Source organism: Gopherus evgoodei, chromosome 7 (assembly GCF_007399415.2).
Source record: "Gopherus evgoodei ecotype Sinaloan lineage chromosome 7, rGopEvg1_v1.p, whole genome shotgun sequence".
In the NCBI taxonomy this organism is placed as follows: Eukaryota; Metazoa; Chordata; order Testudines; family Testudinidae; genus Gopherus; species Gopherus evgoodei.
In genome coordinates, this window is record NC_044328.1 from 75,001,422 (window position 1) to 75,023,743 (window position 22,322).

Below are 22,322 nucleotides of genomic sequence, written 5' to 3' on the forward strand. Positions count from 1 at the left end.
CTTGTTTGCATATTGGCAATACTTGTGTGGCTTGTCATGCCATTAAAGCATTATTGGATATAATTGTTGTCTTCCCGAGGCCAGGTGGTGCTTGGGACAGTTTCTCTTGATTCTAGGGAGAATTTACACAGAGAAACTGGGTTCCTTCATTAATCCTTGAACCAAAAAAACCAGACAATATTGTAGAACCGTGGACAAAACACTCACTCCTATCTTTACCCCCTCAAGGCTGGGAGAGAGGGTGGGAATTCTCCCTCCTCCCTCAGCAAGCCCCAGGGAAGTGAATAGTAAGTCCAAGTCTCTGACTTTTTGGGAGAAAGTAAGGGAACCAGATTCCGCCTTTTAATATGGAGGGAGGTGCAAGGATATCTGATCTGTATTTGCGCAGTATCCAAGTCTGCCTGAAAGGAAGAATAGAAGATATTTGCTCCTGTGTGGGTTGCCAGGATTATAAGCCCTTGACTAAGATATGTGTAGATGGCACAGCATTGAGGGCAAACAAGGGAACCCTCAAGAGAAAATCTGGAAATGCGGATCATCCTTCACAGATTTTTTATTTTTAATTTGAAAACCAAATGTATTCTTAAGAATTTAATTTTGTATTTATCACAGAGAGTGTGTTGAAGACATTGAACTCACCTTAAGCCCTTTCTTTGAGAGAACAGCCGTGGATGCTGGTATTTTTCCAAATAAATGTTCATAAAAAAAGGTTTGCTCCTCACTGTCTTTCACCAAACAGAAGGTATTTTAGTTTTCTCCACTTGCAGTCCCTGGGACCTATTTCTTACCCAAGGTTTATTTGACTGGCTGCAGCTAAACCTTCTTGTGTCTCGCTTTGTTCTCACCTGTAAACTCTAGCAAAACAATTAAGAGTTAGGGGTGGGGCCCTTTGCACAGATAGGACTGGTGTGTGTGTATGAGAGAGAGAGTCAGTGCCCAATTTTGGCAGATTATTGTAACCTTTATTGACTTGCCGTTTGCTCCTGGCTGGTTTTCATAGCCTGGGCAGGTAAGGCTGTAGATTACTAGCAAAGTGTTCAAGGCTGAACCAGGAAAACTTCTCAAAGACTGAAAAGAAAATAAACATGGGTCTGGCTACTAGTGTAATGACACTGTGTCCAGAATCACTAGCACTCTACCAATACCACAAATACAACCATGTGTAGACAAGGCCTAAATCTGTGTCAGAAAGAAAATTGTCTTACACGGAAGCTCACTACTGTGTTGTTTGTAGTCTGTCTGATCTCTCTCACCACTCTTATCCTTCACCCTGCTCCTTTAACCTTGCTTACCAGAATTAGTGATTTTTCTCTTTGGTAAATGGATAGACTGTTACATTAAAGTACGTTGCCATGGAGAATAGTATTGACTCTAGCAGTTCTCCTCAAGACAACGTCTAGATGTGGCCTGTGCTCTTATTTCAAAAGGTTTTGTTTAACTTCTGCTTTTTTCCCCCTCCAAGTTGTTCCCTTCACAAGTGACAAAGTCGGGAGTCACTGAGCTTCTCTGGTTTTTGTTAGGAAGTTGTGACTCTGACAGACACTTCTGACTTTAAATTGAGAAGCAGCTGATTATCAGTGGTTGAAATTGATTCTCTTTGCAAGGAATGGGCTATATTTCCACAAAATACCCTGTATTCTCTACCAGTCCTATGTAGCACTTGCCAGTGTGCCATCAGGTGGCTGATCTTCAATCACTAGCTGCCAGGACTGGATTGGAACCAGTGACTTGAGAGAGAGGTTTCCAGAGCTGTCCTGTGGTCCATTCCAATATGCTCATAGTGTTTTTGCCTTTGAAGCTGGCTGGTGAGCTGTGTGCCCGCATTCCAGGGAAGAAGACAGGGCAGGAAGAGGCTGTTTGCATTTCTATTTAAAGTCGTTTTGAAAGTCCATGTAAACAAGTTGCCAGCACAGCCCAATTACCGTAGGGGACATCTGAGAGAGGATTAGCAGGACTCCATGGGGTATGAAGCTGAGATCTTAATCTATATCTATTAAGAGATTTACTTGGGAGGATGGGGTTTTGCTCCCTTTTGTTTAATTTACCAGGATTGGATTAGCTACAAACAAGGTCACTAACCCCAAACATATGTACCTTGCTGGTGCTTCTGTGCTGATTAAATAAGGATTCTGAAGTTGCAGGCTGGGCCTGCATGCAGGGTTAGCTGCTGTGATGGGGCTTGGCTACACTAGAGTTGCAGCGCTGGTGAGGGGGTTACAGCGCTGCAACTTAGGATGTGGCCACACTTGCAAAGCACGGCCAGCGCTGCAACTCCCTGGTTGCAGCGCTAGTTGTACACCCGGTCGAGCCTCGGGTGTAGGGATTCCAGCGCTGGTGATCCAGCGCTGGTCAGCAAGTGTGGACGCCCACCAGCGCTTTTATTGACCTCCGGGGTATAAGGAGGTATCCCAGCATACCTTAGAAGCCTCTCTGGTAATCATGCACACTGCACTGCCCTGGGCTCAGCTGACCCCTCCTTTAAATGCCCCGGGAATTTTAAAAATCCCCTTCCTGTTTGCTCAGCCAGGTGTGGAGTGCAATCAATCATTCAATCAATCCGCGACCATGCCTCCACGCCCCAAACGAGCCCCAGCATGGAACAATTCCGAGCTGCAGAACCTCATCAGTGTTTGGGGTGAGGAAGCTATGCAAGCACAACTGTGCTCCGGAAGGAGAAATTATGATACCTATGGGCAGATATCGCAGTCCTTGCTGAGAAGGGGCCATGAACGGGACGCGTTGCAGTGCAGGGTCAAAATAAAAGAGCTGAGGAGTGCTTACTGCAAAGCCCGTGAGGGAAATCGCCGCTCAGGAGCTGCCCCCACAACCTGCCATTTTTACAAGGAGCTGGATGCCATACTTGGGTGTGACCCCACTGCCAATCCGAGGACCACGATGGAGAGTTCAGAGCAGGGAGAAGTGGGGGAGGGTGTAGAGGAAGCCGACAGTGAGGCTACTGGGGTGGAGGGAGACACCCCGGAGTCCCAGGAGGCATGCAGCCAGGAGCTCTTCTCAAGCCAAGAGGAGGCTAGCCAGTCGCAGCAGCTGGAAGTTGCTGGTGAGGAAGAAACTGAGGAGCGTGCTCGGGGTAAGCAGATTTTTATGTTTTGGGAGAGGAGGGTTTGGGTTATGGCTGCCTGCATGCATACCTAAACGTGGAATAGCCCATTGATTTGCTCTATCACGTCTCTGTAATCTGCCTCGGTAATCTCTTGAAAAGTTGCAGCCAGAGCGTGCGCAATGTGCTTTCTCAAGTTTATCGGGAGAGCCACCGTGGTCCTTGTCCCGGTCAGGCTAACTCGTCCGATCCACTGTGCAGTGAGGGGTGGGGGGACCATGGCTGCACACAGGCAAGCTGCATAGGGGCCAGGGCGGAATCCACATTGCTGTAGAAGACCCTCCCTCTCTTCCCAGGTAACACGCAGCAGTGATATATCTGGCAGTACGAAACCCTGTTGAGAATTTAGGGATACTTGAGTGCTGGGTGCCACGTTCGCGTTCCCCCCCCCAGCCCCGCGGTGCGCTCCGGTCTCCCCACCCCCTTCCCAGCAGGCAGCCAGCCCCGTGGAGCCCTCCGGTCTTCCCCCCCACCCCGTTCCCAGCACGTAAACAGCCCCGCGGTGCGCTCCGGTCTTCCCCCACCCTTCCCAGCAGGCAGCCAGCCCCGCGGTGCCCTCCGGTTTTTCCCCAGCCTTCCCAGCAGGCAGCCAGCACAGCTGTGCGTTCCCCCCTCACCAGCAGGCTGGCAGTTACGCGAACCGCCCCCCCCCCCCACCGCCAGCAGCTCGCCACCTTCCTGTTCACTACTGTCCCCTGTGCAGGACACCAGCTACCTCCTGTACCCAGTGCAGATAAACCCCAGTGACCCATCGGTCAATTCCCCCTCCCAGGTGCACTCGGGGCAGAAACACTCACCCCATTGCTCGCCATGCCTTCGCTTCCCTGGCCTCTCTGTGTTATGTGAGGTATGTGGGAAGGATGCTACAAAAAGTCTAAAAACTCACTGTGTGATAATAAACAATGTAGCCTCTGTGTATTACATGTTTCTATCTATGTTTTTTTTAGTGACCTTGACTAATGCAGCCGGATCACCGGCCTCACGTCGGTTGCAGAACTTGAGAAAAAATCCGCGAAAATCAAAAGAAGAATTGATCAAAGCAGTTATGATTCACTACAACAGAGAAAGTAGGAAGATGCAGGAATGGAGAGAGAAAATGTATGAATGGAGAGAGAAAATGTATGAGTGGAGGCAAACAGAAAGCAGGAGAAAGGAATTGGCTATCAAAAAAACCTCAAAGCAGATGATAAGCCTCCTGGCTCACCAAACAGAGTCTTTCGATCTCTCGTAGCCATGCAGGGAGATCTGTACCGTGGTAACCCACACCCCTCCCAAAGCTCTCTTTCTTGTTCCCCAGTATTTGCACAAAACAGCTTTCTCCAGCAGCCAGTTTCTTATTACCCCCAGCTGCCCCCAACACCTGTACAATCACCTACCAGCCCTGATAACTATAATTCTTACCCTATGCACTTCACCCCCATTACCCTGCAGCATAGTAATCCTGAAGTGCAGCAGACATTGAACAGTAATCAAAACAGGACATATTCAAACCTCTGAATGTACAGTCCACCACCCTAACCCCCCTGGCCTTTTATGTACTGTACTTTTATGTACTGTACTTTGAATAAAGGAATTTATGGCTTTTACAATACGTTTTATTATTGCAGGAAGTGGTAAATATTGTACCCCAAGGTAGAACAAAGCACAGCAAAGGCACCAAACATTACTGTTGGCTCTCAGCATCAAATTGCTCCCTTAAAGCATCCCTAATCCTTGAAGCCCTTTCCTCGGCCTCCCTAGTAGTCCTGCTCTCTGGCTGTGCAAATTCATCTTCTAGGCGTCAAACCTCGGAGGTCCATTCCTCACTGAATCTTTCACCCTTCACTTCACAAATATTATGGAGGGTACAGCCCGCGGATATAACAGCGGAGATGCTGCTTTCCCCCAAATCTAGCTTCCCATAAAGACACCTCCAGCGGGCTTTCAAACGGCCAAAAGCACACTCCACAGTCATTCTGCACTGGCTCAGCCTGTAGTTGAACCGGTCCTTGCTCCTGTCAAGCTTCCCTGTATACGGTTTCATGAGCCATGGAATTAAGGGGTAAGCGGGGTCTCCAAGGATCACAGTGGGCATTTCGATGTCACCTACTGTGATCTTGCGGTCTGGGAAAAAAGTCCCGGCCCTCAGCCTTCTGAACAGGGAACTGTTCCGAAAGATGCGTGCATCGTGCACCTTTCCAGGCCATCCTGAGTAAATATCAGTGAAACGCCCACGGTGATCCACAAGCGCTTGCAGAACCACAGAGAAATACCCCTTGCGATTAACGTACTCTGATGCCAGGTGGGGTGGTGACAGAATAGGAATATGCGTCCCATCTATTACCCCTCCACAGTTAGGGAAACCCATTTCTGCAAAGCCATCCACAATGTCCTGCACGTTCCCCAGAGTCACAGTTCTTCTTAGCAGGGTGCGATTAATGGCTGTGCAAACTTGCATCAGCACCATTCCAATGGTGGACTTTCCCACTCCAAACTGGTTCGCCACCGATCGGTAGCTGTCTGGAGTTGCCATCTTCCAGATTGCAATAGCCACCCGCTTCTCCACTGGCAGGGCAGCTCTCAATCTCGTGTCCCTGCGCCGCAGGGTAGGGGTGAGCTCAGCACACAGTGCCATGAAAGTGGCTTTTCTCATCCGAAAGTTCTGCAGCCACTGCTCGTCATCCCAGGCTTGCAGGATGATGTGATCCCACCACTCAGTGCTGGTTTCCCGAGCCCAAAGGCGCCGTTCCACGGTGCTGAGCACGTCTGTTACTGCCACAAGCAATTGAGTGTCTTGAGCGTCAAGCCTTTCAATATCATCGTCTGACTCCTCACTGTCACGTTGCAGCTGAAGGAATAGCTCCACTGCCATGTGTGATGTGCTGGCAACATTCATCAGCAAGGTCCTCAGCAGCTCAGGCTCCATTTGTAACAGAAATCTCAGAAATCGTGCTGCAGACTCACAATGCCGCCAAACTGCTCGGAATGTGCAGCAAAGCACCACGGGGCGTTGGAACAGGAAGCGGAAAGACCCGCACACCTCCTTCCCCTTCCCACAAGGCACAGCACCAAAATGGGACGAAGTGCTCTGTGGGATAGCTGCCCACAATGCACCACTCCCAACAGCGCTGCAAGTGCTGTAAATGTGGCCACACTGCAGCGCTGGTAGCTGTCAGTGTGGCCACACAGCAGCGCTGGCCCTACACAGCTGTACGAACACAGCTGTAACTACCAGCGCTGCAAAACTGTAAGTGTAGCCATACCCATGGACTCAGAACTATCATTAACGAAACATCCCCACAACTGTGCTGTTGCACAGCAATGAGCCACAACATGTCAGATGTACTGTTCGGGGCCATCACAGTAATAGTTTTATAAAGATGGTCTTTGCTTGTGTTGGAGGGTTGCAGAGGCCAATAACATACTCTTTCCCAGCACTCACTGCTGTCAGCTGGAATTCTCAGTTTTAAAGCTCAGTATTGGTAGCCAGAGAGAGGGGGATAGATAAGGGTTAAACTGGTTTAATCTTCAGAATGAAGACACCTCCTCTGTAGTTCTCAGTGATTCTCGCAAATCACTGCTTCAGTGATTGGAGAGAGGTTTTTGTTTGGCTGGAGTATCAAGCCTGTGAGGGGATTGAGATTTACCTTCCTCTTCCCCAATGTTATCTTAATGTACTGTACAGCTCTGAGATCCTGCTTCAGCCCTCACTGCAATGATTAAAATATCTGGTTTATCAAAACTCTCGCTATAGAGGCTATAGGTCATTTGAAGGTATGGAGAGGGCCTATCTTGTAAATCTGAGCTGCTTCTTCGAGTGGTTGTTCATGTCCATTCCAAGCAGGTGTGTGTGTGCCGCATGCACACCAGCCGAAAGATTTTCCCCTAGCAGCGTCCGTAGGGTCGGCCCTGGCGCCCCCTGGAGTGGCGCCACTATGGCGCCCTATAAAGGGGCCCGCCAACCCTCCACCCCCTCAGTTCCTTCTTACCTCAGGTGACAGCTAGCTGGAACTTCTCTTGTGCATAGCAAGTTAGCAGTGTCCTATCCTCGGGTATAGTCTGCGTACATGGTTAGTTTACTTAGTCATTTGTATATAGTTCTTGGTAGTTGGGAGGTCCCCCCCGCCACGTTTTTGTCGCCCGCTGGGGCATGCCCGGGTCCCCCGGGTTTAAACTCTGCAAGGACTGTGGGAAATTCATGCCTAAGAGTGACCCGCACTATGCTTGTTTGAGGTGCCTCGGAGAGAGCCACCAAACGGACCGGTTCTCTATCTGCAGGGCTTCCGCCCAAGAACTCTCAAAGACAGAGCTCAAAGACTTAGAGTCCTCCTCATGGAGGCTGCCCTGCTGCCACCCTCGGACCCGGAACCGGCCGAGGCGGTGCCCAGCACGTCTTCTCAGTGCGGAGCACCCCGGCACCAGCATTAGGACTTAGGGCCCAGCCCAAGTCATCTAAAACCCAGCACCGGACAGAGTCAGATCATAGGAAGTTGGCCTCAGTGCGGTACCGCTCACCATCTCTGGTGCCCGCTAAGAAGAGGAAGCCAGTGAGGGAATGGTCACCCCACCAGGACCCCCAGAGGCCGATGCCATCCACAGGTGCAAGCGGACAGGCTGGGCTACGGCCGTCGGCTGCTCCGTTGACTCCCGCACCGTAAGAGGGCAAGTATCCCTTGTACATCCTGGTATTTACCTGATACCAAGATCCTGATATCTAAAGCAGAATAAGGCAAATGGAAAGGTAGTTTAGTGTGCAATCCACCCAAGGATGCTTAATGGTAGTGACGCTGCTGACCTAAACGCATCTTTACTTTGCAGTAAGTATGGGACAACCCAAGTGACCGTTTAAGGGAAAGGGGCTTTCTTTCCAGCATGCCTCTTTTTTGTGAAGGATCTAGTCTTTGGAGAGCAGGCTGGGAATTGTAGTTCCAGCACTGAACATGAAGTTGGCCATTATGACAGATACACAATAACATTAAAGGTTTTCTCTAATCTTCCTCAAGTGAATAGAATTAAAGAAATGGTTAATGAGTATTCAGCAAACCTATATCTATATAAATCTGTAGGCTTGGGGGAAGTGTACCCTAGAGTTTAAAGAGAACTAACAAATGAAATCTTGGCTCTTCTGAAAATCGTTCTTAAATAGTGTGGAGCCAGGAAAGGTTTGCAGTGAACTTGCTGTTTTCTGTGCCATTAATGCAGTGCTGAGAGATTTTAACATAATTTTTTTGCGTACAATAACTTGGAGTGTAGTAATTCATTGTCAGTCACTGGAGATGGGAGCAGTGTCTTGAAGCTAAGATTGAAACATGTTTAGTTAGGTGTAAAGGAATATCTCTCTCTTAATGGTTTTATTGCCTCTACTTAACTTTCAGAGTAAAACAACAGGGCTTAGTGGTGGTGGCATATTAGTGAAAACACTTGGAGCACAATGGCAGAATAAATAGTGTTCACTTTTAGCTGTGGAACACGTTTTTTAAAAAGGTTTAGGATGTCCTCTTAACTTGTATTTGTTCCTTTTGAGGGATTTATTCCTTGAGGGATTTAGTCCTTGAGTTCTGAAATCATTGGCATCATGTCTTTTATCCACTGCTTGACAATAATGTCTTCGTAACCTAGGTAGTACTTTTCTTCCTGAATGACTCCAATGTGCTTTTCAAACTATATGTACAAGAATCACTTAACCTGCTATGCCACTGAAATTCAGCTATCTCATGGATTAAACAGCACCCAGCATGGCATTACAACAGCATAGAACAGGAAGTAAAGAATATGTACAAGTAATAGGTAACCCACTCTGGATTGAATTAAAAAACAAACAGAAAATAGTCTGGTCCTAATATATTACCTAAACTTTTCCTCATTTAGCTTCAAGCTATTGCTCTTTGTCCTAGCCAACAGTGAGACAATGGAAAAGAATCCCAGCAGAGGTGGTCAAAGTGCCATCCCTGCACTTTCTCATGATCAACTTGGATACAAGATGTTGGTATGTGTAGGAGAAGGAGACATCCTGCAAAGTGCAGGATTCAGAGCGGGTGACCCAAACAGTCTAACTGGCCCTAGTGTCTCTTGCCCTAGCACTGAACATAGCTGTTGGAAAAACCTTGAAAGATGCTGTCTGCAGCTAACAGAGAGTGCATCAGCTAAATCAATCAGGCTCGGGCCTCCTGTGATGTTAACTTTAACATCCTTCCATAATGTTCCCTGATTTCTCTGCATTCTTCTATTTCGCTTCATTGTAAGATTTTGGTGTCTCATTACTGAAGTGTTAGTTCTGTGCTCTCTATCGCTAGCTGTTAAATTAACCTCTAGAGAGCTATGCCAGTATGTTGTCCTGTCTGAAATCCCCTTGCCCTGATGCTCTGCCTATCAAAGAATAAAACTTTAAGCACATACAGAGCTTTACATCTAGTCATAACCATTGTTTCCTTTAGCACATCCTGCTTCCACCTGCATTGCTCTAGACTCTTATTTCTAAGTCCATTTTAAAATAGGACCCCCTCATATATCAGTATATCATGGGCCTGTTTAATGGGGCTCAGAGCTTTAGTGAAACACGGTTAGATTTAGTGCATGCACAACCTGTTCTTGTGCTGATTTTTCCCTCCACATTTGTTTCTCCCTTTTGGTGCACAAGGAATTGATCCTTTTACCATGTTTATTCCCGTACTCCAAATTCCTATAGTAGGGCCTCAGTATGTTTGACTGGAGGCTTGTTGGTCATATGTCATATGGAAAATTTGTTCTTTTTATGAGATTTATTCATTGAACAGGTATTGGTTTGGGTGAAGCTGTAAGCTACAGTGTGGCAACAGGAATAATTTTCCACTGGTGAATAAATTTCCCTAGGTTAGCACTTCTCACCTTGTGAACTTCATATCTGTAGGCAGCATAAACACATAACAGCTTCAAAAGACAAACTCCCTCAGCAACCTATCAATGTGTACTGGGGTGTCAGGCGCTGCTGTCTGGGTGGGCTCCATTCCTCCCGTCCCTACCCCTCCCTCGCTCCTTATCTGATTGATGTGGCTTTTCATGCTGTCATTCTCCCTGGCACTACATTTTTCGTTTTCCTCTTCCGGATTCTCTCCCCATTGAAACAAAAGGTGAACTCGTTTCCAGTGGTGCAGCACCAGGCTGTGCTGTCTCAGAGGGGCTGGGGGATTCTTTGCATCTCGTTCTGTGTCGGAACCAACGGGGAGCTTTAGTGGCTTCGCGAGCAATGCTTTGAACCGCTGCCAGATCGCCTCAGCTGCTGTGCGAGCAGAGTTCAAAGCCCTTCTGTGAGTAGATACACAGTACTGTATGTGTAAAAGGACAGGGAATTTAATCTGTGATTCCCTACTCCACAGGAGTGCCTGATGACTGCTTCATGCAGGGTGACCAGACAGCAAGTATGAAAAATCGGGGTGGGGGTTTGGGGGGGGAATAGGAGCCTATATAAGAAAAAGACCCAAAAATCGGGACTGTCCCTATAAAATCGGGACATCTGGTCACTCTAGCTTCATGCCAGGCTTCTCTCTCCTCCCTCTGGACACCACTATCCCTACTTTATTTCTGGGATTTCAGAGAGTAAGGTGGAAGCTTTTCAGATAGGAGATGTGAAAGGAGGTGAAAAGAGCTGTGCTGTTGAACCCTCTATTGTATAGGACCCTGCTTTGCTCACCTGTGGCTGCAGACAGCCTTCCTTGCATGCTGATTACTATCTATCTAGTGCTCATCATGCTCAGCAGTGAAGCTCTTGCTTTCAGTGTAGATTTATTTACATTTGTGTGTGTGTGTGTGTGTTTAAAATTCCAGTGTCCTCATGTGATTTGAGAGGTTTTGGCAACTCCAAGGGAAGAGAAAAGAGCCACTGCTACAAATGACTGTTCAGCCATCCACCGGCTGTGCAGCCCAGCTGCCTTTTCTGGAAGGGCCAGCTTGCTTCTTATGTCTTTGTGAAGATTTGCTCTAGGGCTTGTGCTTTTCCTCACTTCCCCTTTTTCTCTGGTGTGTTTCCTTGGCTTGCTGGCTATCAGAGTTATCAGACCAAACTTCCTGGACACCTTGGAGAGATCCCACTTCACTTTGAAATGCGCCTTTTAAAGGTAGGGAGTTGGAAAGCATTTGTAGTGTTTCACATCAATTGTCATTTATACTCTAGCAGGTACAAGGGAGTTTGTCTCTAGCTTGCTTTTGTGCACTGTCATTTGACTGTTGATTTAGTAAATCTTCATCTGCAAGAGCCATGCTGCAGGAGAGGGGATGGAGAGGCTGCAGTACAGTAACTGCATTAGGTGATTTGGCTTGTCATGGCCATGAAAGCTCTTTGTTAGCTCTCTCCTCCTCCTTCTCCTCTCTGCCCCTTGCTGATAGGCTGTTGCTTTGTCTTGGATTGCTACTGGATTAAATTTAGGTTCTAAAATGTGCTGGATAAAAGGAGGAATCTGATTGATTGCCCAGTGTGGAGTTCAGATATTTTCTTGGCGGCTCACGGTGCATCAGAACAGGACAGGGATCCTACTGTAACTGCACATCTTGTCCTAGGCTATTAAACTCACTTATACTACAAGTAAATACACTCTTGACCCTTTCTCAGTCAGTCACCTTAGTCCTGGGTAACCAGAGTGCTCTGGAGAGGAACACATTGCAGCGAAATCAGTAAATGGTGGAGTCATTTTAAAGACCGGAGAAATTAGAGAAGGAAAATGTAAAAATCAGGTTAGAGCTTGTCGATCCCCCAAGGGCCAGGGCAGGATTGTTCTCTACATTAAGTTTTCTAGTGCTTTGTCATACAGCTGTTTAAATCTTCATTTTCATGTCAGGAGCAAAACCAGAGGCTTTAAAATTAATGTTTGGTAACTTGAAAGCTTCGAAAGAGAGATTCATATAAATGTATATGAAGAATAGAGATTAAAATTAGTGAAAGCAAAGCCTTGAGTAACTGTATCACAGATTCTTCAGTGTTGGTTTTCTGGGGAGAAGGATCTAAATTGCTCTCCTGGAGGATTTCTCTGCCATCACAGGACTCCATAGTGCAGCTGCCATCCTGCTGGTCGAGGGACATTAGATGGAAGTTAATTCCAAGACCATTAACAATGTTCTTTAATCAACCAGTGAAGTTCCTGTTCAACAACATACAGTGCTGACACCACCTGATGGGCCAAGTGCACACCTTCTGCGTCACAGCCCACTGCTGCTGGCCTGGGAAGCGAGACACTGGGTTTAGGACCCAGGCCAGAGATCTCATGCTGGGCAGGTTTTTTCTGACTGTTACTGGAATAGAGATGGTATGGATGGGGTGCTGTTTTCCAAGTACTGTAATTGAGTAAATGTGGTTCTCACGGTATATTGTATGATCCCCCACAGTGGGGATATATGGGAGATGAGAGGTGATTTTCTGTTTTCTCCTCTGGCCTCAGTTTTCTTGCTACTTTAAATGTAGATGAAGGGTGAGGAGAAGGTGGAATATGCCAGGGCTATTCAGTGCATGTCTGCTGCTGGAATACAGTAGAGCAGCACAAGACATCTGAGCTGTGGATCTGATGTGTGTCTGGATAGTGAGCAGCAGTGCTTGTTGCAGTGGAGTTCTTTCCCTCCATTGCCACTGGAGGAATACTCATACTTTGCCTTTCTATAACCCCTTAAATCCAAAGATCTCAAAGGGGATTAATGAGGCATATATTTTTGCCATCCTCATTTTACACATGAAGAAACTGAGGCACAGAGTGCGACCAGCCTGTCAAAAGTCACATAGTGACAGAGCCAGGAATCTTGCCTCCCATTTCCCTGCTGCAATCATTAGACAGCACTCTAAAAGGCTTATCTATTTTCATTATTTGGAAGCAGTGACTATAAAAATAAAAATGATCATTCTGCTCTCCATCATTCTATGATCTCCAGAGCACACAGTCTGCCTGTCTTATGTGGATTCTCAGCAGTGTAAAGAAGCAAAATCATACACAGAGCTAGAGTTGTTAACCCCATTACTATCCCTAACACCAAAACAACCATTTTACAAGCCCAGTAGCATGTCTCAGGTTGTGTATGGCAGGCACTTTTCAGGTGTTGCAGCCATGCGTCTCCAAACACAGATGAGGTCTGTTCACATGACCTCACGCTCTGTCAGGTAGTATTGCTTCAGGGTGTGTAGACGTGATTGTGTACTCAACAACACCCCACACACCTGGGCCTCTTGAAAGTTCTCTTTTTCAAGTAATGCCATAGGCAGTGGAACTAGGGGTGCTACTGCACCCCTTGACTTGAAGTGGTTTCCATTATATCCAAGGTTTACAGTTTGGTTCAATGGCTCTCAGCACCCCCACTATACAAATTGTTCCAGCGCTCCTGGTGTGTGACCTCTGCAGCTGTACTAAAATAGGATGGAAAGAACAGGAGTACTTGTGGCACCTTAGAGATTAACAAATTTATTTGAGCATAAGCAAAAGTCTTTAAGGTGCCAAAAGTACTCCTGTTCTTTTTACTGATACAGACTAACACGGCTGCTACTCTGAAACCTAGAATAGGGTGGGTATTTCAGTGGCTGTCATGCTGCAGACTGCTTGTTCCCTGGCAATGTTTCATGAGGGAGTATCTCTGTGCCCATAAGACTTTAGGTCTGTTTGAAAGCTGGCAAAGTTGATTGTCCTCAGATGGGAGACTGGTATGTATGGAATATCCCCTACAGACTGGGACAGTTATCTTGTCCCATTCTGCCCCTTTAAGCATGCTGACTCCTGCACCTTATTGTTCCAGAGTCTGCTAAAGCACACACAGGCTGTCTTCTCTCTGCTAGCAGCGTCCTCTGCTGTGCAGGCAGGATGAGTGACTGGGAAGCTTGTTCCCAAACATCCAGTTCTATACCAGCTTGAGAATGTGCTGCGTCCTGTCCTGCCTGTGGAGAGGGGGATGGGGAGAGCATCCCTGATGCTAATTCCAAATAGGGTGCCGGGGATCCCAGAGCTGCAATTCCTCTTGCTCATTCATGCGAATCATCTGCAAAACATGCAGGGTTGGGGGAAGAGATGAGAAGCAAAGTCTATGAACTGAGCCCGTTCACATACATAGGATGAGCCCAGGCATGAGGTGAAAGGAAGGTGCAGAGCTCTTGCTTATCTAATACTCCCTCAGGGCAGTACCAAACTCACTGTAGAGCAAGCAAGCCAGGTGCAGGGCTGGCAGACAGAAACCTCACATTGTTCTATGTGAATACGGCTGGTCCTGGAATGTTTCATTGTGAATCTGAAGCTATATTTAATGCAAAATATTCCTCTGAGGGATTTGTTTTCACTGCTGACCATTTCAGAAGTTACATTCAAGCCAGCACCGTGCCTTCTCCTGAACAAAAGGCAGTAAGGTTTGGGGTTAATACACAGCAGAAAGGGTGCACTTATCTTTCACTCCCTTACATGTGCTGGGGTGATGTAAAGTCTCTGCTCTGTAAAACAGCAAATGGGGTTGGGAGAAGGAGAAGACAAAAGTAAAACATTAACCTCTTCATTTGCTTTGTGTTCCTGTTTGGGGGAGGTTTTTATGGGGCATTCCCTGGTCCTTAGTGGCCACAGAATGATACCAGTAGAAGCTTTGGGGAGTAGGAAGCCTTTTTACATTGAAAATTAAAATACCAATTTTATCATGTGGTGGCCACTCATGTAACCCCAGAGGGAAGGGGGAGAGCATTTTGCATAGGTCACTAGCATCCCCTTCCGGCCTACATACACAGCATCTCTTGTAGGGGCTCCAGAGGGAGGGGGAAGTGATAAGGCACGACATGGGCTCTCTTGGGGATTGGTCTAGATCTCTTGGTTCATTTCACTCATATTGAATTGGTTGATTGAAATTAGCCTGGTGCTTTGTTTTGGCTCCTCAAATTGGGATACATGGAAGAGATAAGGGTATCTTTCTATAAGAGATAGGAGGCCAAAAATAGCATCTCCCTTTGCTGTTTTTTTGTGCCTTTCCAAAGTCCTATGTAGTTTTGTATATGTGGGGTTTTAGTCAAAGCAAATGCCCCCACCCTCAAATAAATGCCATTCCCAGCAGTTTAACCTCCATATCCCCATACTAGAGTGGCACATGAGTGTCTGCAGCTATCCCTCCCCCCAGCTAATGATGGGTGCAGTACAAGAACTGAGATAGGTGCAATGGAAGGAAAATAATTTCTCTCATCCATGGAGTTGTTATAAACAAATATGTAAAGCTAGAATTGTTTTTCTAATTGGAAACTGCTGAGGGATTTTCCACCTTGTAACTGTCTCAAATTTCATAATCCAGAATGTTTACAACAGAGCAGACAGCAATGAAAATCTCTCTTACCAGTGTACAGAGGTGTGCAAGTTGCCCTCAGTCGTGTTAGAATATTAGTTCACATTAATATAGCTCTTTCCATCTGAGTGCCATGCAGACCTCATTTTTCACAGCACCCCAGTGTAGTCGTATCCCCCTTTACAGATGGGGTAACTGCAGCACAGGAAGTTCATGTGTCTTGCGCAGAGTTGTACCACACAGTCAATAGCAAAACTGAAACTAGAACCAGAAGTCCTAATTCTCACCCCACTCCCTCCCAGTGAGGATATTATCATAGCCGATGTGAGCAGTGAATCTGTGACCTTGCCTCTGGTATTTGTGGACTGGGGACCAAACACGGAGCAAAGACCCAAATATCCCATTCTGCTTCTGTCTTTTCGATGCTGTTGCTCTTCCCTCATCCCTTCTCCTGAGTGTTCAAGGAGACATGGAGGCCAGTAGCACTGAAAGGGCCATCCTCATTACATGCATTTCCAGGAGTTGGCCTTCCTTACTGGTTTCTTTCTCAGCTCAAGATTCATCATTTCTGTACCCAGGAGAACTAACTGTCTGATAACCTCTGTAGAACAGGAGAAGATTGAGGCCCCAGGGTGTGCTGGAATGTGTCAGAAAATGGCCCCTGTATTAACTACACTGGCAATGTGCATGAGAGCAGCATCTTTCTGGACAGCCCTTATGTGCACCCCTTGGCATTGCTCAGGGAAAGTTATCAGTTACTGCTAGTAAAAGGCTGCCCCCCAGAGCAGAAGGAATCAAGGGGATTGAAACCGGAGGGCTGCATTGGTTGATTTCCTGGAACTGAAATTAGAGATGTTTATCAAGCTGATGGCCCAGTGTGGCTGAGGGGAAGGTGCACCTTGTCATGGCACTGAGGTGTACCTTTCAACTTGTGTGTTTGGCTGTGTTTCCCTCCTTCTCCCTCTCCATTTTGAGCAGGATTCTGAAGGTGGAATGCACAGGTTCTTTTAGAGCTTGACAGGCTCGCTCAAGTGAAGAGCTGGGGCTGAGATACATTTGCCTGTGACATGTTGTATGGTCGCTCTGGATAAGCTGGAATGGAAGGTGCAGGCACAAGAGAGGTGAAGTGCAGTCAAGAGGCAGCGCAACAACGGCGAGGCTGAGTGCTGACAGGTATAGCAGATTGGGAGTATATTGTTTGAATAAAGGTCACCAGCTTGCATCAACCAGCCCCAGCTTAGTAGTGTTGAAGGACAGCTTGGTGCCCCAAGATGGGGTTGAGGTGCAGTCTGTGAACTCTTTGAGTGATTCTGAAAATGCTGGTCACAGCTCCATAGTTAAGTTTGAGTTTTGCACTTGAAGTAGAGACTCGGTCTCTTTGTTATGTATGAAAAACACAACCTGTCTTCTCCAGCATGAATGCCAAAGTGATCGTGTGAGAATTTAAAAGTCATTTTTTGCCTTAAATAACCTCAGTAACAGAATAACAGACTCTTCAGACTTCTGTTGTAGCTAAAAATTGTGTAATTCTTGGGCACTGGCTGCACTGAGCAAGGTATAGAAATGCAGGTAGGTCACCCAGACAGCCTTAATTCTGCCCTATGCAGTGACACCATGAGGGGAAAAAGAATAAATATCCTCTAATCTGGGGCTACAGACAGTGAGGTACATTAACCAAAATCGGATAGTTATTGTCTGACATCACTGTAGAGCAAAGTTAAAATTATGTTGGTGCCTTAACAGTGTATTTTTTTACTTTCTTCAGAGAAGCCAGTGAACATTAGTACCAGATTTACCATGGCATCGGGCCCACTGTTGAAAGGGGCCCCAGCCCGCTCTTCTCCGCCCCGTGCTGTCTCCTGTGGGGTCAGAAGCTTGATGCTGTCGGCTGCTGGGGTGCCACTGCAGGCTTTGCCGGCAGCCAAGCTCTGCCCCCACTCTTTCCCCAGCGTGCTACGTTCCCTCCCACCACCTATCAGCTGCTTGCCGGCAGGAGGGGGAAGGAGGAGCGGAGCTGCAGCACACACACAGCTCTGGGGAGGAGGAAGAGAAGAGGAGGAGGCGAGGCCTTGGGAAGGGGCTGGAACTGGGGCATACCCTCTCCAGCCCCCTACGTGAGCATCCCCATGACCCCAGCCCACACCCACAGCCCTCTGCCCACCCTGACCCCTGCACCCTCTTCACACACCCCTAACCCCCTCTGACCCCTGCACCCCCTCACATACCCTGAGCCCCCTGCCCGAACTCCTGCACCCCCTCACACCCAGTCCCCTGCACCCCCCTCACACACTCTGAGCCCCCTCACACCTCCTCAGCCCAGACCCTGCACTCTCTCCTCACACCTCAGCACCCCGTCACACACACCCTGCCCTGAACACTGCACCCCCAAACCTCCCCAGCCCTCTGCCCTGACTCCTGCACCCCCTTACATCTCCCCAGACCTCTGCATGCCCTCACACCCGCAGCCCTCAGCCCTGCACCCCCACACGTCCCCAGCCCCTGCCTTGACTCCTGCACCCCTCTCACACACACCCAGCCCCCTGCCCTGACTCCTGCACCCCCCCACATTCCCACCCCCATCCTGAGAACCAAACAGAAGCTGCCCCACGTAAGCACTCCGCACCCCAACCTCCTGCCCCAAACCTGAGCCCCCTCCCTTGCCCTAGCTCCTGGCCAGACCCTGCACCCCAACATTTTTTTACTGTATTTGGAAAGATCATTAAGTGGTCCATCGAGACCCTCTGTTATTTTCAAGTGGTCTGTGGAAAAATAAGTTAGACTACAAGAATGATCAAGGTACCTCACTTTATTTTCATTTACTTCCTAATACTTATAGGAGGAGGATGAAGAAAAAAAGAATGAAAAACAGGGGCGGGGGGAGATAAGAGAGAATGTTCTTTTTCTTGGCTGGGTCCCAAGGAGGAGCCCCAAAAATGAAGCTGAGCACAGGGCTGGGGGGCCCCACTAACTCTAAATCCACCACTAGCTGTTACGTCACCTGCGCTGGGGATACTGTCAGGGGCAGTGTAACCACTAGGCGAACTAGGTGGCCGCCTAGGGCGCCAAGATTTGGGGGCACCAAAAAGCGGTGCCCCCCCAATTTTTTTACACTACAGTGGAGTCACATCTTACGTGGGGGTTAGGTTCTAAAGTCACCGGGTAAGAGGAAAATCACGTATAGTGAAAATTACCATAAAGTACGGTATACACAGTATACACTAGAACACAGGTCCTCAACCTGTGGCACACGAGCCAATTTTTTTTTAATGTCAGGCTACGGGTCCCCGCCGTCACTGAGCCTGCTGCTGACCTGGGGTTCCGTTCACTCAGCCAGCAGCAGTCTGAGCAGGGCCAGCAGCGGGCCAGCTCCTGCCAGCTGGGGTCCCAGCCGCCAGCCCCACTCAGCCTGCTGGGGTCCCAGCCAGCTCTGCTCAGCCTCCTGCCGGCCTGGGTGAACAATCTGGAGTTCCGTTCATCCAGGGTTCCATCCGCCGGCCTGGGGTTCTGTTCACCCAGGCCAGCAGGAGGCTGAGCGGAGCCAGCGGCCAAGACCTCGGCTGGCAGCAGGCTGAGCAGGGCCAGTGGCTGGGACCCTGGCTGGCAGGAGCTGGCAGACAGAACCCCAGACCAGCAGCGGGCTGCGGTCCCGGCCTCCGGCCCTGCTCAGCCCGCTGACTATCTGGGGTTCCAGCTGCTGGCCCTGTACTGCTGCTGCGGGAGGAGGGGCAGCTCAGTGCAGAGAGAGATAGAGAATGGGCTAGAACCAGGTAGGCACTCACTCTGTGTGGGCAGGGATGAGGGGGATCCTGTTTACCCCCTCCCCAGCCCTGCTGTGCTTGCAGTTTGCCCCTGACCCCTCCCTAGCTCCAGAGACCAACCCTAGCTCCTGCCCCACTGTGCTTTTACCCCCGGCCTCTTTTACAATCATTCCCCAGGGGGGCCCACAAATATGTTTGGCGCTGGGCCCATAAAAAGTTAATCTGGCCCTGTGTACAGAGGTTCAATGATTTTTAGCTATATGGCAAGTTTGAAGAGTCTGTATATGCTGTTACTGAAATCGTTTCCATACCTTTAATATATTTGGATTTCTTTTAAGTTTTAACCTTGACTCTGAAATTCCTGGATTTGTAACACTTGTATTTAGGATATTACATCATTCTGATAGCATATTTTAATTAATTAACTGATATTTAACTACAACTCCAATTCAGTGTAGTTTTTGCCTGGGATCTATAAAATGTGGCTGTGATACCACTCAATGGTTAATTGATTCTCTCGCCACAGGAAATGCGCTACCATTGGGCTGGCAGTGAGCATTGGGAGACCATAGTTAGGCAATTTCTTTGCATGTGTGCACTCTTTTTGACTTCTTTCTCATTCCCAAATGTTGCTTCTCTGGCAAAAGATGCTGATTAACACAGATGCTAGAGCAGGGTGAATAACAGATGTTTTGGTTCACTGGGAATTTCAAAAAAGAAAAGTTCATTTCAGGCGGGACTGTGTTTTTGTTCTGTGTTTGTACAGCACTGAGCCCCAGAGGGTCCTTGGCCATGATTGGAGTTCGTAGGAACTATGATAATACTAAATAATAATAATTAATTAATGGTAATGTGTTGGACAAAAAAATAAAAAAAATAATTGAAATTAATTGACTTTTTTGAGAATTTCTATAGGAACAGTTTGGTGAAATTGACACAATCAGCAAATGTTTCAGTTTAGCCAAATCTGCATTTTTCACCCAAAAAAAGTTTTAGTTGAAAAATTTCACCCAGCTCTATTAGACATACCCCTTTGGGCTGTGAATGCGCCAGGTTCACAAGCCAAGCCGCACAGAGCGGTCAATACTTGGATGGGAAGCCACCAAGCTCCATCTAGGCTACTGCAGGAGTAGGTGATTTTTAACAGGCTTCGCGTTTCCTTCCTGAGTCAGTACTGAATACAGTGGCCCTGAAAGGTGATAGGGGAACTGCTGCTGGAAACAGTGTTTCAGATGAGATGTTTAACAGTATAGGTCAGGGGTTGGCAACCCTTCAGAAGTGGTGTGCCGAGTCTTCATTTATTCACTCTAATTTAAGGTTTTGCGTGCCAGTAATACATTTAAATGTTTTTAAAAGGCCTCTTTCTATAAATCTGTAATATATAACTAAACTATTGTTGTATGTAAAGTAAATAAGGTTTTTAAAATGTTTAAGAAGCTTCATTTAAAATTAAATTAAAATGCAGAGCCCCCCGGACTGGTGGCCGGGACCCGGGCAGTGTGAGTGCCACTTAAAATCAGCTCACCTGCTGCCTTCGGCACACATGCCATAGGTTGCCTACCCCTGCTCTAGACTTTCACCCCTCTTGTGCTGATTAATGAACCTGTGATGTGATTTGTGTGTTGTTGTTTTTTTTAAAAGAAGTGGGCAGCTAGCCCTGGATAAATTCTGCCTCCCTAAGCAGTTGCTCCTAGCTTACCTCTGTGCTTTGCTTTCCCCCCTCACTTGTTGTTGCTCCCTTCATCTCCTCCCACGCTCCCCTTGGCACCATTTCTTGTGCTCCTCCTTTGCTTAGAACAGTCTCTGTTATTCTCTGCTGAACCCTCTGTCTCCTTCGAGCAACTATTCCAACTTTGTTTTCCTGACCAATAATCACTCCGTTTGCTCCTTTCCCATTACTGTTGTTCCAGATCTTGTCTCTTATCTACGACTATAAGGCCACGTCCAGACTAGGAATTAAAATCGATTTTAGATACGCAACTTCAGCTACGAGAATAATGTAGCTGAAGTCGAATTTCTAAAATCGAGGTACTCACCAGTCTGGACGGCGCTGCATTGATGTCCGCGGCTCTCCGTGTCGATTCCGGAACTCCGTTCGGATTGATGGAGTTCCGGAATCGATGTAAGCGCGCTTGGGGATCGATACACCGCGTCCAGACTAGACGTGATATATCGATCCCCGAGCAATCGATTTTAACCCACCGATGCCGCGGGTTAGTCTGGACGAGGGCTTAGTGTTTCAGGGCAGGAAGCTCTTCTGACTTGGTTTTGTAGAGCACTATATACATTTTAAGCACTGTATACATGATTAGTAGTAAATTCTCCTTACAGTTTTATTTGAGTGCAGTGTTCTTCACTAAACTGTCATGTACTGTTGTCTGTGTGCTGTTAAACAGCTGCCATGTTTCATCCTAAGGGAATTGCTACAGTAAATTGCTGAGTAAAATTAGTACTGGTATTACAGCCCCTGCCAGCCTCTTGGTTGCTAGTATAGATAGGGTTCAGGTGTATTCACATAGATTTCATGGCACAGTGGTTAAAAACACATGGGTCCAAATACCGTTGCTCCTCTGGTGATGACAGTTGCTATTTCTAGTGTAGACAAGACCCTAGCGGTGGGTGTAGAGATTTTTCTGTGTATGACTGTTCTTTATAGTATACAAAATGCTTTGGGATCCTTTAAAGTGAAAGATACAATGTAAACATAAGAGTCCATTGTTAAGATATTTGTGCAGAATGAACTCCCACCTTCTACACTCTGGAACACGTCTCTTCTTTGAAAACATTCAAGGAAGGTTATGAGACCCACTATACTGGTGTAATCATGCTGCTTGGATATCAGGATTCAAATGCTGGGTTCAGTTGGCAGCTCATATGTGTTTTACATGCTGAAGAAAACAGTCTAGAATTAGACAAATTGATTCCATTCTCTAGCCAGTCTTGGAGTTTAGTCTTCCTCAGTAAGGCTGAAATCTGCCTCCCTGTCTGTGGAGAGATTCTGGTTTCCAGCTTCTCCAACCCTCCCCAATCCAGAGTCGAGTGCAGCGCAATTTAAATAATTGATTTACATCAGATTGAGGCTTTGTAAAATTAATTTGAAAATGTGTGTTATGTCCATTTAATTAAATTTATAATAAACTAAGCCGTAAATACTGTGTTTTTTGTGGTTTATATAAGCCACTGCTAGTAGGGTATCTTATTTGAATTTACAGAAATACCAT

At 47.3% G+C, this 22,322-nt stretch overlaps 1 protein-coding gene across 13 annotated transcripts in view; it reads left to right on the top strand.

Annotated features, from left to right (window-relative positions):
• NDST2 (N-deacetylase and N-sulfotransferase 2) overlaps positions 1 to 22,322 on the top strand; it is a 240,307-nt gene that overhangs the window by 168,735 nt on the left and 49,250 nt on the right. Inside the window, exon 1 of one of the 13 annotated variants that reach the window (XM_030568402.1) lies at positions 10,205 to 10,380. The exons of the other annotated variants lie outside the window; for them this stretch is intronic. The gene's annotated coding sequence lies outside the window, so the exon portion shown is untranslated. Of the gene's footprint in view, positions 1 to 10,204; positions 10,381 to 22,322 lie in introns of those variants that run through there. 13 annotated transcript variants of the gene reach the window in all.